This window comes from Bubalus kerabau, chromosome 1, assembly GCF_029407905.1.
Source record: "Bubalus kerabau isolate K-KA32 ecotype Philippines breed swamp buffalo chromosome 1, PCC_UOA_SB_1v2, whole genome shotgun sequence".
In the NCBI taxonomy this organism is placed as follows: domain Eukaryota; kingdom Metazoa; phylum Chordata; class Mammalia; order Artiodactyla; family Bovidae; genus Bubalus; species Bubalus kerabau.
This window is the reverse complement of record NC_073624.1, coordinates 230,507,240-230,517,850: the sequence shown is the minus strand read 5'-3', so window position 1 is coordinate 230,517,850 and position 10,611 is coordinate 230,507,240.

Sequence of the window (10,611 nt, the reverse complement as noted above, 5' to 3'; positions counted from 1 at the left end):
ACTCTACTCAGTGTTCTGTGGTGACCTAAATGGGAATGAAACCCAAAAAGAGAGGAAATATGTATACCTATTGCTAATTCACTTTGCTGTACAGCAGAAACTGACGCAACCTTGTAAAACAACTATGCTCCAATAAAATTTTTTAAAAAGGAAATAAAAGTTTATGGTACATTTCTAATTGTATGAACTGTATTACAAAGAATATTCCTGACAAGAAATACTTTCCATTTTGTCTAAGTATCTCTGAGCATTAAATCCTTCTGCTTAACAATTGGCCAGGCGTAATTGGAAGAATTTTCCACAGCCTAGTTTCTGGCCCTTTAGATTTCAAACTGTTTCTCTTCTCTAAGACATAGTTTTGTGGCCAGATACCGGGGGACACGTTCACATCACTGTGTGAGGTCTGAGCCTGTACATCTGGACAGGTGAATGGCCTCCATGGACAGAAAGAGGGTCCCAAAGACATTTCAATACCAACACAGCTGACTTAACTGTACATGGAACCTATACAGCCACTCATGCAGACTAAATATTTCCCCAATTCATCTTCCCTTTAGCCAGACCCCAAAACGCCATGGCCATCCTGAAACAAGGAAAATATGACAGCGAGGAAGGAGGTCAGAGTGGAGTCAGTGATCTCAACCCATTGCAGTTAAAATGACTTGTGCAAATTTCACAGAAGCACATGACCATGTGAACACATGGCCAGGGCCCCTCCTGGAGATTAGGGAAGGGCTCATGCCAGCAAGGGATCCTGAAGCTTATGCTGTACTAGTTTTATGGTCCATCTGCCTCAGAACAGGCACTAGCTCAGTCTTAAAAAAATCCCACAAACATTCATTTGAGAAAAACTTATTCATCTACTATGTGCCAGACCCCATGTCACACACAGATGAGCCAGAGACAGATAAAACAAACTGAGTGCAAATTAAGCATCTAGACATCGAAGTCTCCCCGAGGGGCCCAGCCCTGGAGAGACTGGGTTTTCCCAGGCGTGAGTCATCAAATCAAGTAGAAAAACTAGCCTCAGCTTTGTCTGGAAAGCAGGGCCCTTCCCTTTGAAAAGTGTGGTGAAAACTCCTGGGAGAAGAAGCCTCCTCCCAGATTTATCCTACCAAGATAATCTTGATGCTGGAGCACCTTTAACAATCAGAGTTCCAGCTCAAAAGAAGAGGTTGTCCATTAAACCAAGAGAGTGGGAGTCAAATCCCCCCAACTCAGACTTCAGAGCCACACTACTCCCAGGAAACTGTCCCCTGCCTGGATCTCTGAACACAGGGGACTAGAACTTCAGCCTCTAAATTCAACTTGAGGTCCAGCCCAGAACCTTCCTGCTTTGACCCAGGATGAGCAGAAAGTCATGACTCCCTAAACCAGTCCTGCTGGTAACTGACTGGTCCCAGCTGCCTGCCTCAGCCCCTGCCTAACTTCACACAGGACCCTGACCCTCTAAATCATCTTGAACAGCACATACTTTGGGGCGTCCCCCTCTCTGAGTCTCAGTCATACATGAAGTGGGAAGACAATAGACTACTTACTCCCAGAGGGCCAGATCGTTTTGTCCTGTCCACCCCTGTAGCCTCAGGCCAATTGAGTGAAGGTTACACAGTTGGTGCTCAATAAGTGTTCAAGTGAATGAATGGGATGAAGAGATCCTTGACCTCTGTGTGGAGGAGCGGTAGCCGGTACTTGTTCAGACGCAAGTGACAGACATCAACGCAAACTGGCACCAGGAGGACCGTATGGATCACATCACTCACGTCCAAGGGTGGTTCTGGCTTCAGGATTCATATGCTCAGATGCTGTTACCATGGATCCATCTGCCTCTGCCCCTGCACTTAGCTTTCCTCTCTGTTAGGGTCAGCCCCAGGCAGGTCCAGGCTTACAGTCCAGCAGAAAAAAGACTATATTCTCAAAAACTCAAATGAAAATCTAAGGATCAAGTCTCGCTGGACAGACTTGGATCCCTTGTCTATCCCTGTGGCAGGGGGAACATCTGATGCTCTGATTATGCAAGCCTGCCCCTGGAGTTTACCCACCAGTGGGGAAGAGTAGTTCTTTTTTTTTTTAACTTAAAATTTTTTTTTGGCGGGGAAGAGATGCTGTGTTGGGTCTTAGCTGCTTCACAAGGGATCTGCATTGTGATGCATGGGCTTCTTCCCAGTTGTGGCCCCGGGGCTTTACAGCCCATGGGCTCTGTAGTTATGGCTCACAGGCTTAGTTGTCCCATGGCATGTGGGATCTTAGTTCCTCAATCAGAGTTTGAACCTGAGTCCCCTGCACTGGAAGAAAGATTCTTAACCACTGGACCACCAAGGAAGTCATGTTTTAAAAAAACAAAAATAATTTTTTTTTTTTTTGAGGAGCAGTTGTGCAAAGGAAAATCTGGGTTCTGGCTCCAGGAGAGGGGAAAATGGCTTCAAGGCAGGCAGCAGGTGCCCACCACAGAACTCAACTGATGTCTGAACATTTGGGCAACTCTTTCCCTCTCTGAGCCTCAGTCTTTTTGTGTGTCCTTCCTAGTGCTTTTGTGGGGTCCAAATGAGCCCACAAAAATAATAATAGCTAACATTTATTGAGGCATCACTAGGCCCTGTGCTAAGTAAACCTTTTACGCGTTTACTTTAATATTTACAACAATCCATTTTACTGATGGTTGAGAGCTGTTCCAAGGCTTGTATGCTGTCACACAGCTAGCTAGCAAGGGTGGGGCTGGGGTTTAAAGCAGTGCCCTCAAGCATGAAGCTATATATAAACTGTAAATAATTTTACAAGCATAAGGGATTATTAGTAATGGCCTGTACTGTTAATAATAGTAATTTTTTAAAAACCCTGAAAGGGAAATTCAAATAAATTCAAACAAATGTTTGTTTAGCACCTACTATGGGCTGATCACTCACCAGGGGCTCAGAAGGAGACACATAAATAACTGTGAAACAGGCAGGCTGTGATCTAATAAAGCCATAAACACGCCCCAGGGGAGTGTGGGGAGCAAGAGATTGACTCCACATGGGGAAGGGAGGGGTGTGGGGATCTGGAAAGGTCTCTTAGAAGAGGTGGGATTTGAAGCTGAGCTTTAAAGATGAAAGGACTTCAACAAAGGGAGGAAAGAGAAAATCAACTTTATAAGGGACCTGGAAGGATCTGAAGACCCAAAGCACAGTTCCTGGATAAGAGTTAAGCATTTCTTTGCAAAATAACTTCACACCAGCAGGAGCTTCAAAAAGTGATTGACTAAGTAGAGCGCAGAAGTTGCTATGGGAACGGAGGCAAGCCTTGTCCCTGTCATTAGTGAGCATTCCTGCCTTCGAGCTGTCTAGCCAAGGCCAGGAGGCAGCGGGGGCTGTGCTGTGCTGTCCCCGAAAAGAAAAAACCCAGCAAGATTGCTGCCCTGAGAGGCTGACTCTTGTTTCACAGGGAAGCAGAGCTGACAGGTGACATCTGGGTCTGAGAAGATAGACAGCCAGGGGAAGCCTGTGCCTTGAAGGGCTTTGGGACATCCTGAAGCTACTGGAGCTGGTTGTGGGGCCTCAAAGACAGGGGTTTGAGGGCAGGGAACAGGCTTGAGAGCAGGCTTGCCAGGTGGTTCCCTTCCCGCTTGAGGCCTGAGGGGTGAAGTCCTTCAGGAGCCAGACCCACCTAGGATGCTAGTGTGAGAGAGCCTACTAGAGTATGTATCTGTGACATTTCCAGGCCCATTCAGACCTCCCAGAGCCCTTGGGACCACCAGAGCATTCCAATACACTGGGAGAGTTGACGTTTGACCACTCAAGTGCAAAGGGGAAAATGGTAGTGAAGACATTATAGATGGACCTAATGTCTTTAACGGGAGGGAGAATGGACAGCAGTCATTAGATTTTAGACCTAGCTTCAAATCCTGACACTTCCCAGCTGTATGACCCTGAGCAAAAGACTTGTGCTGCGCTGTGCTTAGTCACTCAGTCATGTCCAGCTCTTTGTGACCCCATGGATGGTAGCCTGACAGGCTCTTCCATCCATGGGATTCTCCAGGCAAGAACACTGGAGTGGGCTGCAATGCCCTTCTCCAGGGGATCTTCCCAACCCAGGGATAGAACCCAGGTCTCCCGCGTTGCAGGAGAATTCTTTACTGTCTGAGCCACTCTTTTCTTTACTTCTCAAGTTTCTCCATCTGTAAGATGATGGTAATAATTTTACCTACATCATAGGACTGCATGGGAAGATCTCCTGGAGGAGGAAATGGCAACTCACTCCAGTATTCTTGCCTGGAAAATCCCATGGATGGAGGAATCTGGTAGGCTATAGTCCATGGGATCGCAAAGAGTCGGACACGACTGAGCGACTTCACTTCACTTCACTTAGGACTGCATGAGAATTGTGAGATAATGGATGTAAAGTGTCATGCATGGTACCAGGCACATAGCAGATGTTTAATAAATGCAAGCTATTATTATTCTAACTTCTGAACTTCAAACTGGTAATCATTTAGGGTTCCCCCCACCCCAGGCAGAGTCTCCTTATAAATTTGGGCTAAAAGCCAGTTTCTCCAAGTAGTACAATAGATGATGACAACTGAAATATGGTGCTAGTACTCATTTACCTTCCATGTATCCAGTGACTATGATGTAGGAGGAAATCAAAGTTCTCCCCCTAAGTGCTGGACCAAGGGGCTGGATTTTTTTTTTTTTTTACTGCAGTCAGTGGGTAGCCATTGAACGTTTTGGAGGAGAGGAATGACTTGACTTAGAGAGAACGTGGATTTTTGTCCCTGAGGCTGTATACTTGTAGGAATAGACTCTAAATATAATGACAATAGAATCTAAGTATAGTAACAATAATAACAATAGCCATCCATTCTCGAGAGCTTATTATGCACCAGGCACTGTGCTAAGAGTTTTACTTGGCTTGTCTGTTATAATCCTGACAATAGCCTTGTGAGGTGGGTACTATTATTATTTGCATCCTACACATAAGAAAACCGGGGTACTGAGAGGTTAACTCAGATCACTAAGTCACACAGCTAGCAAATGGCAGCGCTGGGCTGGAACACAGGCAATCTGGCTTTGGCATCTTACCTTTAACCTGAATGCTCTTGCCTTTCCTGAACTTGCAAGGAACATGGGGCCCTGGGGTGGGAGGAGGGGGCGGCAGCACTGGTGGGCAGCCTGGCATCCTCTGTTTCAGGAACCCCCCAATTTGACTGAGTCTTTGGCCCCCACTCTCTATCTGATTCTCTGAGACTTCACCTCTTTCTTGGAAAGTCCCATCTGGTGTGTGCATATGTGTGTGCACATGTGCATATCTGTGTGTGTATGTGGGAGAAAGAGAAACTTCAGCTGATCAGTGAGGACAGAAGCCTCTGGACATCAAAGTGAGAGGAACCCCAGATAGAAAGATGGACGGATGGGCTGGAGGCAGACCTGGGACCCGTTAGACTAATTTCTCCCCAGGCTGGCAGATGCCACGGCGGGAACTTCTGAGAAGGTGGAGAACAAGTCCTTTCATATGGCCTCCCTTTGAGCTGGCCTCGAGGTGGGGCCGGGGTCGGGTGGTGGAGGGTGGGGAGTGTGCGGAGAGGCAAGGCCACAGTCGGGCTGGGCAAACAGATTGGGCAGCGACTGTGAGCACAGAGCGCCCATTGTGTACCCAGAGCTCTGCTTTCAATAATCTGCTCGGAAGAATGTTTCATTGAGCGCCAGAGAAAGGAGCCATTGAAATGCCCCGGGCTGGGGCCCTGTGAAGGGTTAAAAGCAAGGGGCTTTGGGCGCATGGGCTCTTGCCACTCCAGGCTCAGATGTCTAACACAGGATCTTGACAGGCAAGGGGCGCTCAGCTAGACCACCAGGAAGTCCTGGAAGCAGGGGTTGGGGGAATGTATCTCCCCCGGAAATGCTAAAGGGGGTGCCCTAGCATGAAGGAGGAAAGCACTTTTCCTCCCAGAACCATTTTGCCCCAATAGAGTAATATCCAGCAAGAACCAGGCCTCAGCTGCCCCTCAGCCTGCCCACCGGGGAGACTGGCTCACGTGGGCAGGCTAGTCTTTACCTGAACTCCTTACACACACACTTCACTGGGGCCCTGGCAATACATTTTCCTATGGTAGCCAGCTTGGCTTTCTTAGACACCTTTGACCTTACCATTAACACTAACGAATTATAGTTAATGATGCACTAGTTGACCACATAGGGGTTAAAGCAAGAACCAGTGGTCACTGAACAATGCCAACTATCAGAAACAGCCCCTAGAGTGGAATTCCGTGCTCCCACCAGCTTCCTGGATGAGTGCCACACACCCTCTCAAGCTACAGAGGCTTATGGGGCTCGAAGTGCAGGGATCATAATGCTGGCATCTGAGAGTTGTGAGGAGGAGGCAGGAAGCGGATGAGCTATACTGGCCCCTGGTTGCTGAGCCTGACCTCCAGCATCACAGCTGTGCAGCACCCTCATCACCATGGAACTACTACAGAAGGCGGTGCCTCCTGAGCCTGCAACTTCCGGGAGGATCATCTACAAACTGAGGCTGAGCTTACACCATGAACTTGTCATAGTAACCATTCTGTGGATGGGAAAAAATAGTTGATGCCTTCCCTAGCTTTCTTAAAAATAGGATCCTGAACAGGATTGACACTCTGGAGGACAACCCATCATTACTTCTGTGCTCAGCTGTGATTTGGTGATGCCCTTGATTCTGTTTGGGTGGATATGGCTCTTTGTTTCTGCATCAAATGGCTCCAAACTCTCAGGCTTGTGGAATTTATCAGGCTGATTTTATGTGTATTCCTTTATTTCTCCTTAATGTTTTCACTATGAAACTGTATAACTATGAAACAGGCAGGTGCCTCTTGCCACCTTCTTATGTATTCCTTCCGAGCTGCTCCCAATATACTTGGGCTGACAAATGAAATCATTAGCCTTGTAAGAACTGTGTGTGAAGTCAGAGTCAGCAGGCTTGGAGTGAGGAAGGCCTGAGGAGCTTTGCTCCAAGTTAAAGGATTGAGCTCTGTGACATTTTTGTCTATCCAGAGGCCTCCTATGTTTTCTTTTAGATCCTTGATTTGGTCCAGCATAGACAAACTGAGCTGCAGAGGATGACAGCATGCATAATCTGTGCATAAGATCTTTGCCAAGGTCAATTAAATCAGAAGGAAATGATATCTGTACTAAGGTAATTTTAGTTCAAAAATGGCTAAACATAACATACACACCTACACACATGCACACATCCCCCCTACAGTAATACACACACACCTACGCACATACACACACCCCTACACAAATGCACACACACATATACCACGCACAGCAATGAAAGACACAGCCACGAAAAAAGACTCACCTGTTTTTCACCTTTATATCTTGACATCCTAAATTTTATGGAGACAAAGAGTTAGAAGTATAACAATCTCAAATTGGAAAGAACTTCCAAAGCCCTTCAGTTTTGCTCCCCATTTTAGTTCAGGAATCTTTCCTATTACCTCCTGGACAGACGGGCACTTTCCCCCGCTGTTGTGTGGTTCCAATAATGAGGAGCCCGGAGCTTTTTGAAGTCTGATTTTATCAATGGAAATCTCCGACACAAGTAACGCCACTACACGCCTGCCACATCTGATCTGCATTTCATGTGCGGGTGTTAGGCTTCTGGTAGGGTTTTCATATAGCTGTCCTTTGGGGTTGATGGGGTAGGTGTGCTCCTATGGGAATGGGGGAGCAGATTTCCCCTGTGAATATTTCTGCTGTCAATCATCTTATCTTCTCAACTAGAAACTGCAAAGGCTGGTTTAGCTGGAGAGGGAACTTCTGTTTCTCTGAGCCTTACTTCTTGGGTCTGAGCTTGAGACATCTTGGAGTTCTTGAGAGTCTACCTGGATGGGGGTAGCGCTGATGGACATTGTCCTAGGGAAGAGGGCAGGTAGGCGCATGGTAGAGAACACAAAGAGAAGAGTGAGCCACCTTCTGAAAGCGACATGACCTGGATTCACATTACTCTGTGTGTTAAGCTCCCCCCTTGTCATCCCTGAGCCTTTAGAAATGTCTAGTTTCAATGTTGCACCCTGACCCAGTTGTATAATGGCATTAAAGGAAGAGTTTGAGGGTCAGGGTTTATTTCTCTAGAATATCAGAAGCAAGGATGGAAGCCTCTGAAGCCACTGTGGGTTTCAGTGATTACTAAGGGACTCTTAAAAGAAATGTGAATATTGGGGAACAAGAGTCCACCCACTTCTCTTCACATGGTGATTCACCCATCACTGCCATCCTTTTATTAAGCAAGCTGCCAGATTTCCTACAAAAGTAATCCCTCAAATTGGCCTGAAATCTGTTTTCCAGTAACTTGCACCCACAGGACTCAATCTTTTCTCTCAGAAGCACAGAGATCATCAGAACCACTGACATTCATCGAGTGCTTACTGTGTGCTAGGCATTTACTAAGCACTGTGTTGTATTGTGTTTATATTATCTTCCCATTTTACAGATGAAGAAATTGAGGCTGAGGGAGGCCAAGTAATTCGCCCAAGGCCTAACCCCAAATAAGTGTTAGGATTTGAACTCAAAGAATCCCAGGGATGTGGGAGCTTGGTGGGCTGCTGTCTCTGGGGTCGCACAGAGTCGGACACGACTGATGCGACGCAGCAGCAGCAGCAGCAGCAGCAGCAGCAGCAGCGTGATATCAGAGTCCATGGTCTTGAACTCTCAGAAATTCTGCTCGTCTTGTCCCTATGGCAACCCCACAGAGATCCGCAGCCTGTGAGCTGGCCTCCTTGGATCTGTCTCTTCAAGGTTGCATCCCCACCCCATCCCCCTTGCTGTTTCTCCTTGTGCCATTTCTCAGGAGGAACTTGGTCAGTTCAGGAACCAAGAACCCAGGTCTGGGACAGACAATGCAAAAAATGCAAAACCCAAGTCCATCTGACCTCCTGTGACCTGTCCCACTTTGACATCCTGGACAGCCTCAGGCTGAAGCCTCCGGAAGCACCATTTTAGCAGCATTCCCCTCAGGAGGCTGTATTTTTCCTGTCTGTCCTCAACATTTCTTCTGCCAGAACAACAGGCTCAGTTTTCCCTTCTGATAAATCTGGTCATCCTAAATATGGGGCTTTGAGCAAACAGGAGTGGCCAGCCCCACGCAGCCCTCATTTCGAAATGCAGATTCACTTTGGGCTGCTATTTTGGAGGTCTGGTTTCTTTCCCCACACACAGTGGTTTTAAAGAAAAGAGAAGGGATCACAGCAGAATATTGGCAGGGGAAAGATGCTGAGAGAGAAGACCCACCTGGGCAGTCTTTGTATGTCAAAGTTCCTAAAACACTGGCTCTTAGAGGAGCTCTGTGAAAAAGAGGGTCCTTGGTTACATAAAATTGGGAAAAACAACTTTTGGAGATCAGCATATTAAAGACCGAAGTTCTGGTAGTAAAAACAAGAAAAAAAAAAAGAAACACTAACTAGTTTTGTTTAATTCAGTTATCCCATTAAAAAATACAGCCTTGTTAAAATCTGGAAAACAATGATGCAGAGTGGAAGTTGCAAACAGACACCCCATGGCCTAAAATATTCCTGATACTTTTTTTTAAAACTGATGGGAACCAGTCCTTGAAGAGCTGGAAGTAGCTTTAGACAGCAGTATGCAAATCTTTTCTTTCTCGTTTTTAAATAATTAATTAATTATTTCTGACTCTACTGGGTATTTGTTGCTGTTCCCAGGTTTTCTCTAGTTGCAGCAAGCGGGCGCTACTCTTCTTCGTGGTGCCTGGGCTTCTCATTGTGGGGGCTTCTCTTCTTGCAGCTTGTGGGCTCTAGAGCACGGGCTCATTAGTTGTGGCACAAAGGCTTAGTTTTCCTACAGCATGTGGGACCTTAGTTCCTGGGCAAGGGATTGAACCCATGTCCCCTGCATTGGCAGGCAGGCTCCCAACCACGGGACCACCAGGGCAGTCCCTCCTGATAGGTTTGATTTGGCCTGTACAGTGCTTTGATTTGGCTTTAAATGAGTTACTAGCTCTTAACAATCGGAATATTTCTCATAACAATCTAGATTTGGGTGTTCTTAGAAAATCAGAAGATCTGGAAACACTGGTCCACAATTCTTGCATAACGAATGTCAGCTGGACTCAAGGCTGAGGTCCTTTGCCCCGTGCGGCCCCTGCCTTTCTCTGGCAACACAGCAGCCTCTCTGCTTGACTCATGTGTGATACTTGCCTGGCCCAGGAGTCCCCCAAGCTTGCCTCTCCTGGTACAGAGATTTTCTGAATGGGAACTGGCCTGGGTGACCCTCGAGGCCCATTCACTTGTTCATCCCAGCGATACCCGTACTGATGGAGCTTCTGGAGCCTGGGGATTATGAGATGTGTACAACAGCGCCTGTCCTCTGGATACTAGTGCTGCCAGTCTAGCTGTCAACTGAAGAATGAGGAGGGGTAGAGGTTGAAGAGAGAGGTAAGCCTGCAAGGCCAGCACCTAGTTTCCCGATTTCCAGACCCTAGTAAGTGGCAAAGCCTTCCCTATTCTCCACTGCTGTCTCTACTGCTACTTCAGACAGCCACTGTGAGCCCCAGAGAAGAAGCCACCAATTTGTTTGTGATTTAGACGAGTTTCTGGCCATGTCCAGGCCTCAGTGTCTCCAGTGGTGGGCTGACCGGGTT